Source organism: Eupeodes corollae, chromosome 2 (assembly GCF_945859685.1).
Source record: "Eupeodes corollae chromosome 2, idEupCoro1.1, whole genome shotgun sequence".
NCBI classification, from domain to species: Eukaryota; Metazoa; Arthropoda; class Insecta; order Diptera; family Syrphidae; genus Eupeodes; species Eupeodes corollae.
The window spans coordinates 148,560,192-148,573,026 of NC_079148.1; the positions used below are offsets into that span (position 1 = coordinate 148,560,192).

The 12,835-nt window shown below is 31.5% G+C and overlaps 1 protein-coding gene across 1 annotated transcript in view; it reads left to right on the forward strand.

Annotated features, from left to right (window-relative positions):
* LOC129945399 (uncharacterized) overlaps nt 1–12,835 on the forward strand; it is a 92,332-nt gene that overhangs the window by 26,245 nt on the left and 53,252 nt on the right. The window lies entirely within an intron of this gene.

Below are 12,835 nucleotides of genomic sequence, written 5' to 3' on the forward strand. Positions count from 1 at the left end.
TTTTTTTTTGTTTTGTTTAAGGAGTTTATTTAAAGTAGTAGGTATTTTTATTGAGAATTTTTTTTTTTAAATTATTGTAGTTTAAAAAATCTTGATAATAATTTTTATTTGATAAGATATGAGAAAAATTTTCTTTGAATTTCTTCTCAATAAATATTTAATTTAAGCTACTTTAAAAAAAATTTAAGATTTATGGAAGCCGTAATTTAATAAGATAAGATTTTTTAAATGCTTTGTTAATATTAATTTAAAGTCGGTTTCGACTAGTTTTAGGGCATTTAATTGAATTTTATGGACATGAAGCTAGAATAAATAAAGAATATGTTTGGTTTTTAATCATGGAACATAACAAAATACTATTTACAAAAATCGATTTTTCATTTATTTTATTTATATTTTCTTTAATTATTTTATTTTTTATTATTATTATATTATTTTTGTCGCTTATTTTTTTTTCTTCATGATATTTTATGATACCTTTGTTTTTAATATTTTAATTTATTTTTATACACATTTTTCTTATTAACTGTTTTGAATTAAGTTTATTTAAAGTTCAGTCTCCTTTTTTTTATTTTAATACCACATGACCCTAGAGGCGAACAAAATAGGATTTTTAGGTATTAAAACAAATATTAAAAAATAATTGGGATTACTGAAACAGAGTTTTGTTAAATATCAGCGATTATTTAAAGCGATTTATTTTAAAATGGTAGCTTTGAAGAGTTTCTGTGATGAAGTCCCCTTTTTTTATGGGTCGTTGGCTGGGCCAATATATCCTAGAATTCTTTTTTATCACGATGAACCAATGACTTATATTAAGTACAATGGAAGTACGAAGGGTTTTTAGGATATATACTATACATATTTATCCAAATGGAAAACTTCTAAAGTGAAAAAGTTCAAGTCATTCGGTTGAAAACTGTCTGAGTTATTAGTGCAGTCAACTAAAAACATGTTGTGTTTAGATAAACGCATTTAAGGGGTTTAGTAGCAGACAATAGTTTTCGAGTACACATACTACTAAAATTAGAAAACCAAGTTCTTTAGAATTTTTGCGGTTATACATTTTGCAGGACCATTTAAAAGTTAAAAATCAATTTTCGAAAATGTAATGTAAATCTTCATTTATTTATTTGTTTATTTATTGAATTCGTTGTACAAACTAACGTTAGACTTTAAGACTAACATAATATTTTTTCTAAGATTTATACATTTAAAATGCTTTAAGCAATTGCAAAAAAAAGCTGAACTAAAGTGTTGAAAAAATGTACTTAAATGTTTTACTTTTAAAATCATCGCTTACGGAATATACCAAAAAGTCATACTTGTTGGAAACTGAAATTAATTGGTTGAGGGAATGTAAGTAAAAGAACTTTTCTTCTAATACTTGAACGGCTATAAATAAAGTTTAATTGTTCCAAAATTGATGGTGATATGACTGACCCATTGATTAATTTTATAATAAAGAACAACTGAATGTACTCTCTGTGTTTAGAAAGCGATGGAAGATTTATGAGCGCGAGCTCTTGATTGCACGGTGGAAGTTCGAGCCTATTAGGCCATGGGAAGAAACTGAGGCAGAAGCGTATGAATCTTCTTTTCTTCCTTCTATTCTGTTTATATGGACTGAATAAAAGGGAGCCCATATTATGCAGCCATATTCCAATGTTGGCCTTACAAATGTTATATAAAGAAGTTTATAAAATATAAGGGTCGCGAAAAACATGTGAAAACCGTTTTATAAATCCGAGTGTCTTATTTGATTTTTTAATAATATAGTCATAATGATGTGCAAAAGTTTACTTTGAGTAAAGTATAATACCAAATAAGAAGAGTCTAATTGATAATTGAAAGTCAAAACATTTTGTTTGCGTGTAAAACACATTGATTTACATTTGTTTATGTTAAAACTTTTAAAGAAATTAGGCTGTTCGTAGTGAAAACTCTACTGTTGTGTGTTGTGTCGTAATCAAACGTTTTTTACAAATAAAATTTCGTTCCAGAAGCGTAATGATAGAAGTCAATTAAAAAAAAAAACTCACATTAAGAACCCTGTGCATAATAGTGGTCTTTTCCTACTCTGGGTGCTTTTTATTTGAATATATTTTATTAATTAAAAGTCTTTAAATTGTTAAACAAATTAAAAGACAACTTTTATTAAAACGTCTTTTTAACACATTTGGTACACATTTTAATTTGATGGTCTCCAAAGTTCTTCTGGAGAAGATGGTCTTCTTACAAAAGAGTCATACATCACCCTGGGTAGAGTTCTAGGGTTAAATTTCTTGCTGACACAAATGGTTGTTTTTAGTAAAATTAAATACATTACAAAATGTTCATAAAAATATTTCTAAAATGTTTATTTTAATTTTAATTTAACATGCAACACCAATTTGAAGTAAGAAAAAAATTGAAAGGAACGACATTTCAAAAATTGAATTAGCAAACTATTTTTTTTAAAACTCATACGCCACAGGTACCATGAAAAAGTAATGTTCCTAAACTAATTGTTATCGATATTTTTGTTTATTAATTTAATTTAATATTAGTATTTTCTATTTGTACCTTTTATTTTTATTTATTATTATTATTAAAAAGTTTGTTTCGAGTCGAATCAGAACTCAACTAAATTGTGCTGCCTTAACAACATTTTGACACATGCATTATTACTTAAAATTTTAATAAAGTTAGAGAGACGTTTTGTGTCAATCGTTGCCAGTTTACTGGTATTATCGAAGAAGGGATTACCGAGAAAGTAATTCCTTCTAATGGAGAGTGCTGGACATGTACATAGAACGTGTTGGACTGTTTCCTCTTCCTCCTCGTCCATGCAGCTTCTACAGAAGTCATTTGTGTAGACCCCTAGCCTCAGAGCATGCCTATATATGAGGCAGTGTCCCGTTATTACTCCAATTATAGCCTTTTGACCGTTTTAAGTCAATACTTGGCCATATTTGCTTGGTTGCCAGGCAGGTGGTACTTTGTGACCATCTAGTATTTGTTGTTTCTAAAGCATATTGCTTGAGAAGATATTTGCATGTAGCAAGTGGTGTTCCTATGTTATGTTTTTGTCTAACATAAGGCAGAAGTGTTCCGTTTTTGTCTACATACTTTGGTGATTGGTTATTTCGTCTAAGCACCGCACCTTTAAAAGTTGCTGTTCGGTTTTCAATTTGTTGGTTATTTTTTTTTTTTTTGATTTTATGAATTAATTAAGTGAATTTGTTTTATGCTTTTATAGTAAAAATTAATTTGTATCACATATTTAACTAATTCCGTGTTATATTATATTATATACTAATGGTATACTATGGTACTAAAAACCACCCTTAAGCCAAAAACCATTTAACTAAAGAGATTCCCTTTTTTCGGATGATGTCAATAATATGAAATAATAATTTTATAAAATGTATGTTTTAAACTATTAAAAAGTCGATGCCTTCTATAATACAGTGAACTTAGAGGCTGTTTTATTTTGTAGCTTATTTTAGAATTGTACCTAGGTCACTAATTTTTTTTTTAAAGTATGTCTTACACTTGGAATATTGAAAATCGTACTCAATCAATATATTTGAAGTACTAAATTCCATCGCAAGGAAGCTTAAATGGCAACATTTTACTCCAACCACTACGAATCATTTATGTTATCCATACACAACATTATTTTTCCATTTTAATTTGTATACTCAATACTGAGACTGAGTTCAGCTGTACGAAAGCTTCTACTACTGTTCCAATTATTGTTATGAAGCATGAACCATGATATAACAAACAAGCCTTTAGCCTATAATCCAGACATTGGCTTGGCACCGGGTTCGGGTTGAGAGAGAACGAGTTGCCATCATAACTTGCTTTTAGGGCAAAGCAAGCAAATACGTTGCCGTACATATGCTCGCTCGTAACTTCCTTTAGCAACAAACAACGTGGTGTATTGTACAGTACCTACATAAACGAGTTTTTGCTAAATACACACTTTCCTACAAAAGCTGAACTGAGACTGACACAGATTGTGTTACTTGTGTTACATAAGTTTAACTGACTCATCTATTTCCCGGTTTTGTTCTCTGAGTTTTTGTCTCTTGGTCCGTTGTCGTCGTAAGGTTTAGTGCTTTTAAAGGTTCCTATGTAGACTTTTCTATCCTAACCTAAGGAGAATTCATGAATTCCCAGAATATAATTCATCAAACAGAAACACATGACCTCTCCAAACAAAAAATGGGTACTTGAAAAATCCGCCAAACTTCTCCCTTTTTTGTTAGAATTTAATTTATGTGTGTGTGTATTTGTGCAAATATATACACACACAGATTTTTTAACTTTACACACCCATACACGTATAAAATGTTTGTATGTATTTGAATCCTCTCACTACACAACTACAAACAAAAATTATATCACCACATGGATATGACATATCGATATAAGTTTTTTTTTAACGCGGCTTATTTTGTTTTGTATTAGATTTAGCTTCGGCGCTGACGCTGAGACTTAGACCTGAGAGAATAAATTTCCAGGGGATCACTACCGTACCGGTACACTACAGACTACAACACTACTCTATACTGCGGTGTGGCGGCTTGAAGCCACATGCGCGCTCTTTTTTCTTTAACATTTATCCAAGAATCTAACAACACCTGAATGGGAGACTCAGCACTTAGCACAGCAGGCATATCAATAGCCATAGGTTAGGTACGTGTCCAATGTGCTTCTTGTCTGTACATCGGACACCCTACCTTCTGATTTTAAGTATCATACTACTCTTAAGAGTGCCAAAGCTTTTTGATAAAATCTAGTTTAACCCAATTCGATGTGTTCGATTTTGATATTCCATACAAAAAAAATGGGATGAGAATGATTTATATAAAGTGGTGGAAGAGCAGCCGACGACGGCGGCGGCGGAGTCCATGTTTAAGGAGTCTTATGCGAGTGATATGCAGGTGTCAAAAAGCGCAGCGTAGCTACCCTACCTACAAATTGTATTAAAAGCCAGTAACGACTGAAACTGAAACCAAATTAAGTATAAAAGGTAAACTATAAATTTATTTGTATATAAATAAAATTATTAAGTGTCATCAATTCTCTTTGTTGAATTTTTCTCTCAACAGAACACAAAATAAAAATAGGTACAGTCATAATGAAATCGAAAGAAGAAGAAAAAAAACTTAAGTGCACTTTTCTTGTAATGTAACACAGTGTCAGTGGCAGTGGCTGTGGCTATGACTGTTGGCTGTTGGCTGTTGCCTTGCCTTGCCAAGTTTTGTTGCATTTTAGTTGTCACGTGTGCACATAGCTTTCGTAGATAAAAAAGAAAAGATAACATTTTTCCCCCGCATTTGTAATATATGTATATATGTAGGACTTAGAATATGTATGCATCTCGTAAAGAGTCTTTCACTCTCAAGTGAATATTAAATTATAATAGATTTGCTTGACCTTGCTCTTAGTTTAATTGGCAACAGCATTACATCAATAGCAATAGCAATGGCAATAGCAACAGCAGTAGCGTGTTACCAAATGGACAGGTGGTGTCATAAGCTTACTATGCAGATGTTGGGGACTCCTTTAGTGTTATTATTACTATAAGTAAATATCTGCATAGCTATATGTAATTACATTTTATGTACTTTTAACGTTTACGCTAATTTTATAACAGTTTAGTTGTTGCTTAAGGTTTTAGGTCAAACTAGAGTTTTAGAAAAATTATTTTTTTTGTATGTATTGTGATGGGAAAAACCTTTAAGCACTCAGTTTCTAAATTATTACTGATTTGCTGTCAATAATTCTAATTCAAGACAACTTAATCCTTTTAAGTATTGATTTCTTTGAGAGATAATTAATTATTAAGGCATTAGGAACTCCTTTATTTTAAATGGTCTGCTGGACCTCAAAATCAATTAAAGATTATGACTAAGAATTTCAAACGCGTTTATGTTAAATTTTCAACCGATTGACTTGAAATTCGGAACATATTTTGTAAAATAAATTGCAAAGTCCATTTGTTTTTAACAAATATTGCATCACTTTGTACAACTTCATCTGCGGACCTGTACTACACTACTCTATCTGACGATAGGTGCAAGCTTTGCTATGCGCCTCAGAGCTTCATCACAATGTACTTACTCGTATAACAGCATTGGCCATTCCAAAATTCTTAATTGTTTAGAATTAATTTCAAAGCACGCAGACTATACCATCCCCAACTACAGTTCGGTAGAAGCTTTGAGATTTCTATACCTTCCAGATCTTTCTGGGGAGGATAGTGCATTACTGGAAAATGAGTCAATCCCTTTCAATACATATGGATCAAAACCTGATGTCGGGGTTGGTTGTGGCGTGTATTCTGAACGAATAAAAAAAGGCCTCTTATTTCGCCTTCCCTATCACTGTAGCATGTTCCAGGCAAAACTTTTGGCGATTGAAGAATTCTTACTTACTTACTAAAGGTGGCGCTACTGTCCTGTGTGAACTAGGGCCTCACCCAACCTTCTCCATCTAGCTAGAACTTCAGTTTCGCGCTCCAATTTGGCTTAGCTCACTTTCCACTTGTGCGCTCCACCTGATTCGCGGTCTTCCTCTACTGCGCTGTCCTGTGGGTGTGGATTCGAACACTTTCCGGGCCCTACGTGACCCAGCCATCTTAGTCGTTGGACTCTTCTGGCTAAGTCTACGTCGTTGTAGAGCCCGTACAGCTCGTCGTTCCATCTTCTCCTTCACTCCCCTTCGATAACTTAGATAACAAAGAACTTTTTTCTTAACGACCCAAGCTGCTTTCATCCGCTTTTGTCATAGTCCATGCTTCTGCACCGTATAGCAGGACGGGGATGATAAGGGTCTTATGTAGCTACACTTTGGTCCTTCGAGAGAGGGCTTAGCCACTCAATTGCTTTCTTAGCCGAAAGAAACAGCGGTTAGCAAGAGTTATGATATCAAAATCTGATATTCGGATTTTCTCAGACATGCAGTCGGCCATTAAATCCTTGGATAATCCAGGAAATCGTAAAGCTTATAAACTCTCGAAAAATGGTTCAGTACTATTAATTTTAGCACGTTTGGCTAATGCTTTCAAACTAATCGCCCCACGTGTAAGATTTTTCTAAAACTAGACGCTATAAAAAAAAAAAACAAAATTAGGGGGAATAACATGACCATCCTAATGCCCGGCTTACCCTAGACTTAAAGCGCTCATTGTGCTTGATATTTTTAAGCATATCGCATATAAGCTCGGCCAACAACTGGCATAGTAGTACCCGTAGCGTGATGAATGCGTTGGACCGTCATGCAAGGGGTTTTTGGTTCAATCCCTACCTGTGCCACCTAACTTTTTCACGGGTACTGCCTCTTTCGAGGAATTAACAAATTCTCCAAGAATAATTCTTGTAATGAAAAGTGCTCTCTCAAATTGTAAAACTGTAGGTCCCCTTCATTCCTGCCAACAGTACTCGTACAAAGGAATGGTTGAGAGTTGTAAGTCACTAGGCCCTGGTTCTTCACCTAATTTATTTATTTAACAACTTCATCACGGACAGCCACTTCAACCTAACTTAGCCTAACAATTATTTGAAGTTTTTCTATGCACAATTATATTTACTCACTTTAAAAGTGCGCCATTTGTCAAAAACCGTTTTTGTATCTCAATTTATTTTGTTGTATTTCCAAAAAAAAAGGAAAAGCCTATTTGTTCCCTTCTCTAAGATAGCCTAACCCCTTTAAAAACTTAAAAGGTTTGCTAGAAAGGTTCGATACCGATTTGCTACTTTCGATGATATCCTTTCAGAAGTCGCATGTTAAACTTCTTATGTTTTCCTATTTCATCGACGACGAATTGCTCATTCAATAAGAAACACACATGTCCTTAATTCGGGATTGGTGATAGAATTTTTGATTGTCACATTAAATTTGAGGAAATAGCTATTTTATATAAGAAAATTGAAGTAGAAGATATTCATTCAGCTTATTAATAAACTGTCAATACTAATCCCATCATCACACAGATGTGATTTACTTTTACAAATTCTTCAAGGAAAATGAATCTGAATTATTATTTTCACTCATAAGTTCGTAACGATTTAAGTTTTTTTATTTTTTGAAAAAGGGAAAGTACCTTTTTTATTGCAAACAAAAACAACGAACTTATTCTGGTGAAGAACCTTGTTAGTTTTAGAAAAAGAAAAGAAAAGAAAGGAAATGAAAATAATCGATATTTTGTGTTGAAAGAGGCAGATTAAATTTAACGACGTACCTCAGTATCGACATTGCGCTTTGACTGTTGACAGTTTTTTTTATTTTTAAACTATATGTGTGGTACTTATTTCTATTTGTTTTAGGTTTTATTTATATTTATTATTGCAAATCCTAAAGCTAAAAATAAAACAAAAAAAAGTGGTCAATAAAAGATTGATTTTTATTGGCGCCTTTTATATAAATTATGTTTTTTTATTTTTACATCGGCACAAATCCGATAAGATAAAAAGTGATTAAATAAAATATAAGAAATCATAGGACAAAAATGTTCTTGAGACTTAATTATATTAATCTCAAGAACACACTAAATGATATCTTATTGATAGGAATAAGTAAATAATAAATTTACCCAAGTAGGTACCATATTATTATATTCTTCGTATTCTGCGAAGTTAATAAAAAATGATTTCAAGCATTTTGAGTTGTGAGTTTTTCACTTCGTTATAAAATTTGTATTGGGAATTTCTAACATTTCTTCATATAATTGGGTGTATGTAATTTTTGAACGTTAAATTGAAGGTTAAATATATTAACAGGGCGGCGTCAATGCCTTTATTAGATTGTTATCGATATCGATATTATATGGTTATTTATAACAACAAATATTTTTGAAACTGTCAATAATAATAATAACATTTTACGCGATTTAATTTCGTTAGTAACAAAATTTTGTTCAAATGTAAATAGGAAATTATTGTAAATATTATTTATTCTTATTTAGTTTTTCAAACTTATTTAATCAAGTATAAATACTTAACCAGACGTACCCAGCCCGAGTATCACTTCAAAATGTAAATTCTTCGATTAGATAAGATTCGGAGTATTTTTGTTTCGAGTTATTTTTCAGATCAGCTGTTCGGAATATTTCTCCGACACTTTAAAGGCATCTGAGAGAATTGCTTTTTCTCCGAATTCCTCGGAAAGAAATTTTTAATGGAAGAAACTGGCAAGAAATATAAACCCTTGGAAAGTGTAAGAATTTAAAAATGAAACTATTTATTTGAGTAACCTTTTGTACTAATTCTTAATTTTGTGTTTCCAGAAGCAAGAGAAAAAATAAATACCCAACTCTACGACGCATATGTGTCAGATGAAACTTGAACCTTTGATGAAGTATACGGATACCTCGCTAGGGTCGAATAATGTTTTCAAGAAATTTTGTCACAAAAGAACATTTCTTGGGCTCAAGTTTTAATCGATTGAGGAATCTTATGGCATTCGAGAAAGTTCAACGTTTTGTTCTTTATGAAGGCACAAAGAATAGTTCAATATACCGTGCTTCATAACAAAAGCATATTATTATTTATTTATATATTTTCTTTTGTTGCTTTTGTATACAGGTGTTTTTTTTTGTCAGCAACAAGCATAAAGTCAAATTATGTATTTTTTTTGTATTTGTTATAATCTGACTTATGTATTATTATAATTGTGAACGCCTAATAAGTTTAAGGTGTGAGCTTCATGTTTAAAAGAAAACATGTGTTTCTATTTTTATAATGAATGTGTTTGTTTTTAGTTATGGTTCTTGAAAACCACTTTGCAAACACTTGTAGATTGCGCACTCATTTCGGAAGAGGCACACGTGAACTTGCTTCAGAACGCATCTAAATTTTATGGGCGTTCTTGCTCTTCTTGGCAGACAGGCCAATAATATATTTATGCTTTTTTTCTTTACCCCTACATATGATAAAGTTAAAAAAGGGTTTTTGTTGTTGTTTTAAAAGACAAATAGACAAATTGTATGACGTAGGTATTTAAAGATTATATGTACCTATGTATGTATGAAATGCTTAGTTAAATAGGAATTATAAACAAAAATAAGGCAAACAACGGTAGACATAAATGTAAATATTTATAAATGTATGTATGTATATCGAAACAGTCGTCGTTCGTTGGGGGTTTAGAAAAATTATAACACAATAAAGGGGTTTTCTTATTATGAGATTACTTAGCATACATAATTTACATGTTTTGGTTTCGTTAAGAAGTTCATATTAATATAGGATAATGAAGCTATGACGTCTTTATCACTTTCTTTTCGTTGTTCATATTAAAGATATTTGAATTTTGCTATAGTTACGCATACCTTTTACTTCTTTAAGAAAATGTCTACTCTAACCCTGGTTATCTTCTATTTTAAGCATGACGATTTGCGTAGGCTTCAGTCTTAAACTTATTAATTCATCACTTTTTACGTCCTGCTTAATTTTCATTAATAATAGAGTTAGGCTTTTTATGCTCTAAAAATATTGAATCAATATTTGTTTAAGAACAATTAAAATTATATAAATAACAGGGTTAGGCTTTTTATGCTCTAAAATTATTCAATACATTTTTTTATCATTTCGAATCAAGCTTTTTACTTATATTAAAGTTTTATATGACAACTTTAAACACAAATATCGGTCATTAACTCGAGGGCAGCAATATCACTAACAAAAATGGATGCATTGTTTTTTGTTTTAATCTTTTGAGAAATTCATAAAAGTACACTACCCATCAAAAGTTTTGAAACATTTTGATCAATTAGTTCAACTTTTTTTCAGTCTCATTATAAATGTTATCCGTGTTAATAGTTTTTCATCCCTCTTTCTGAGTCAAATTGGAGTTAGTTTTTGAATCACATTTTTCAGTTAGTTCTAATCTTGAAGTTAACATAGACACAACCCTACATGTTTGGTGAGTTTACTTGAGATTAAACGTTTTTTTACCGTTATTTTAACGGTTTATGCTCTAGTGAAATAACCAGTTGCATTCATCCCCAGTTCAACCGTAATGCTCGGCTTCTATGAATGCTGATCACATCAGTATACCCTCGAGCCCAACTTCGGCCGTACTGTTAAATACAGAGATTTGTTCTTTAGCCTTACTACGCGAATGTGGAATGCCTTACCACACTCTGTTTTCCCAAGTCATTGCAATATTCAGGAATTCAAAATACCGACATCTTCTTTCAAAACCTCTCTCCTTTTCCTAGTGCTCCCACTGTGTCTGCATCATAAGGGTAGTAATATCCCCTTATAAAAACAAAACGTTTTTTGAAAGAAGTTAATTTATTTATTATATTGTAAAAAATGTCTTTTTTTTGTTCAATTTAAAATTTCATAAATTCATTTGATGAAATAATCTGTTTACTCAGTTTTCACTTTTTTTCTTTCCGTGCTTCGATGAGATTTATCTCAGCTTTCATATTCTTAACTATTGCAAAAATAACATCTGTCTATCAGGGTCTATCTGACCCATTCCTACCATCTCCTCTAAAAAGTTTTAAAAATTGATTGTTATTTTCTAGATAGTTATTTCGTCGTCATCCCACAGAGCGGCTCATTTCCAAGAAATACTTTCTGAAAAACTTTTAAACATCCTTGTTGTTTTTTTTTTTTTTTTTTTGATTTATAGGATGTTACCACCTTGATCGCCAAAATTGGAACTTATTTTTGTTCGTATTTTTGTTTGTTCTCAGAAATCCGCAAAATATGATCTTCAGCTTTTTTTTTTTTTTTAATTTTCGAACTTTTTCCGGATATTATTGTTGGTTCTGTTAGTTCCGTATCTTAAATTCACTTCGCAATGTCTAACCATGTTTTTGATGATGATAGTTTGTGCATTGGGTTCATTTCCACTCAATATTCTGTTCCCAAAACTTTGGAAGCACACCAGTTAAATTTAAAATTCTTGAGCGTACAAATTGAAACTTCTTTTTGCTCATATTTGTATTTATTTTCATCCAAAATATTCGATATCGATAGTTTTTTGACATCTTTGTCGATGTTTTTGCAGTGATGCCAAATAAAGAACAGCTCAGGATTCCTGCACAGTAGAACCGCTTCATCAGATAGCTCTAGATTCAGGATTAAGCAGATCTGGTTTAACTTTGGCTTCAACTCAGCATTGGTAGATATAACCTTAGTTTGTACGACAGCTGTCTACTTTGACCAAAAAATATGATAGGTTGTCAACTGTATAAATGTCATTAAAACTCAGTGAAAACTTTACTTTAATTTTGTAGAAAAAAAGTAGGTACAACTATATCACTGAAAAAGTTCAAAACATTTAATAAATACCTACTTCCATGTCAAAGTCTAAAGTATCATGAATAGTTTCCAGACTTTTGAATAATAGTGTACATAAAATCCAGTGATATCTGTTGTTGTTGGATTCATTGTAATTTATTTATATATCGCATCGAAAAGTTAGCTTTTTGTTTAAAGTTAAGTTGATTGGTTTGTCGTGCACGATAATTGAAATAAATTTCAAACGAAAAGCTAGTCATTTTTTGTATTGACTAATTTCATCACTACAATTTCATTACATATTAAAAAAATGTTGTTGTTTTTAAATAATTTGCATGTTCTGAAGATATTGTTACTAACCATAACGTATTAATAATATTACTTGCAATGCACATTTCATTGCCCTTTTTTCTTCTATACAACTCATGTTTCAACAAAGAGAGAAACAAATTAAGAAGAACAAAAAACAACATTTTGTAACACAAGTAATCAAAACCAATAAAACTAAAAAATAAACACATGCCCGTGCGTCGCTCGTCATCGAAGTCGAAGTCGTTGTCGTTTTGTTATTCTATTAATTG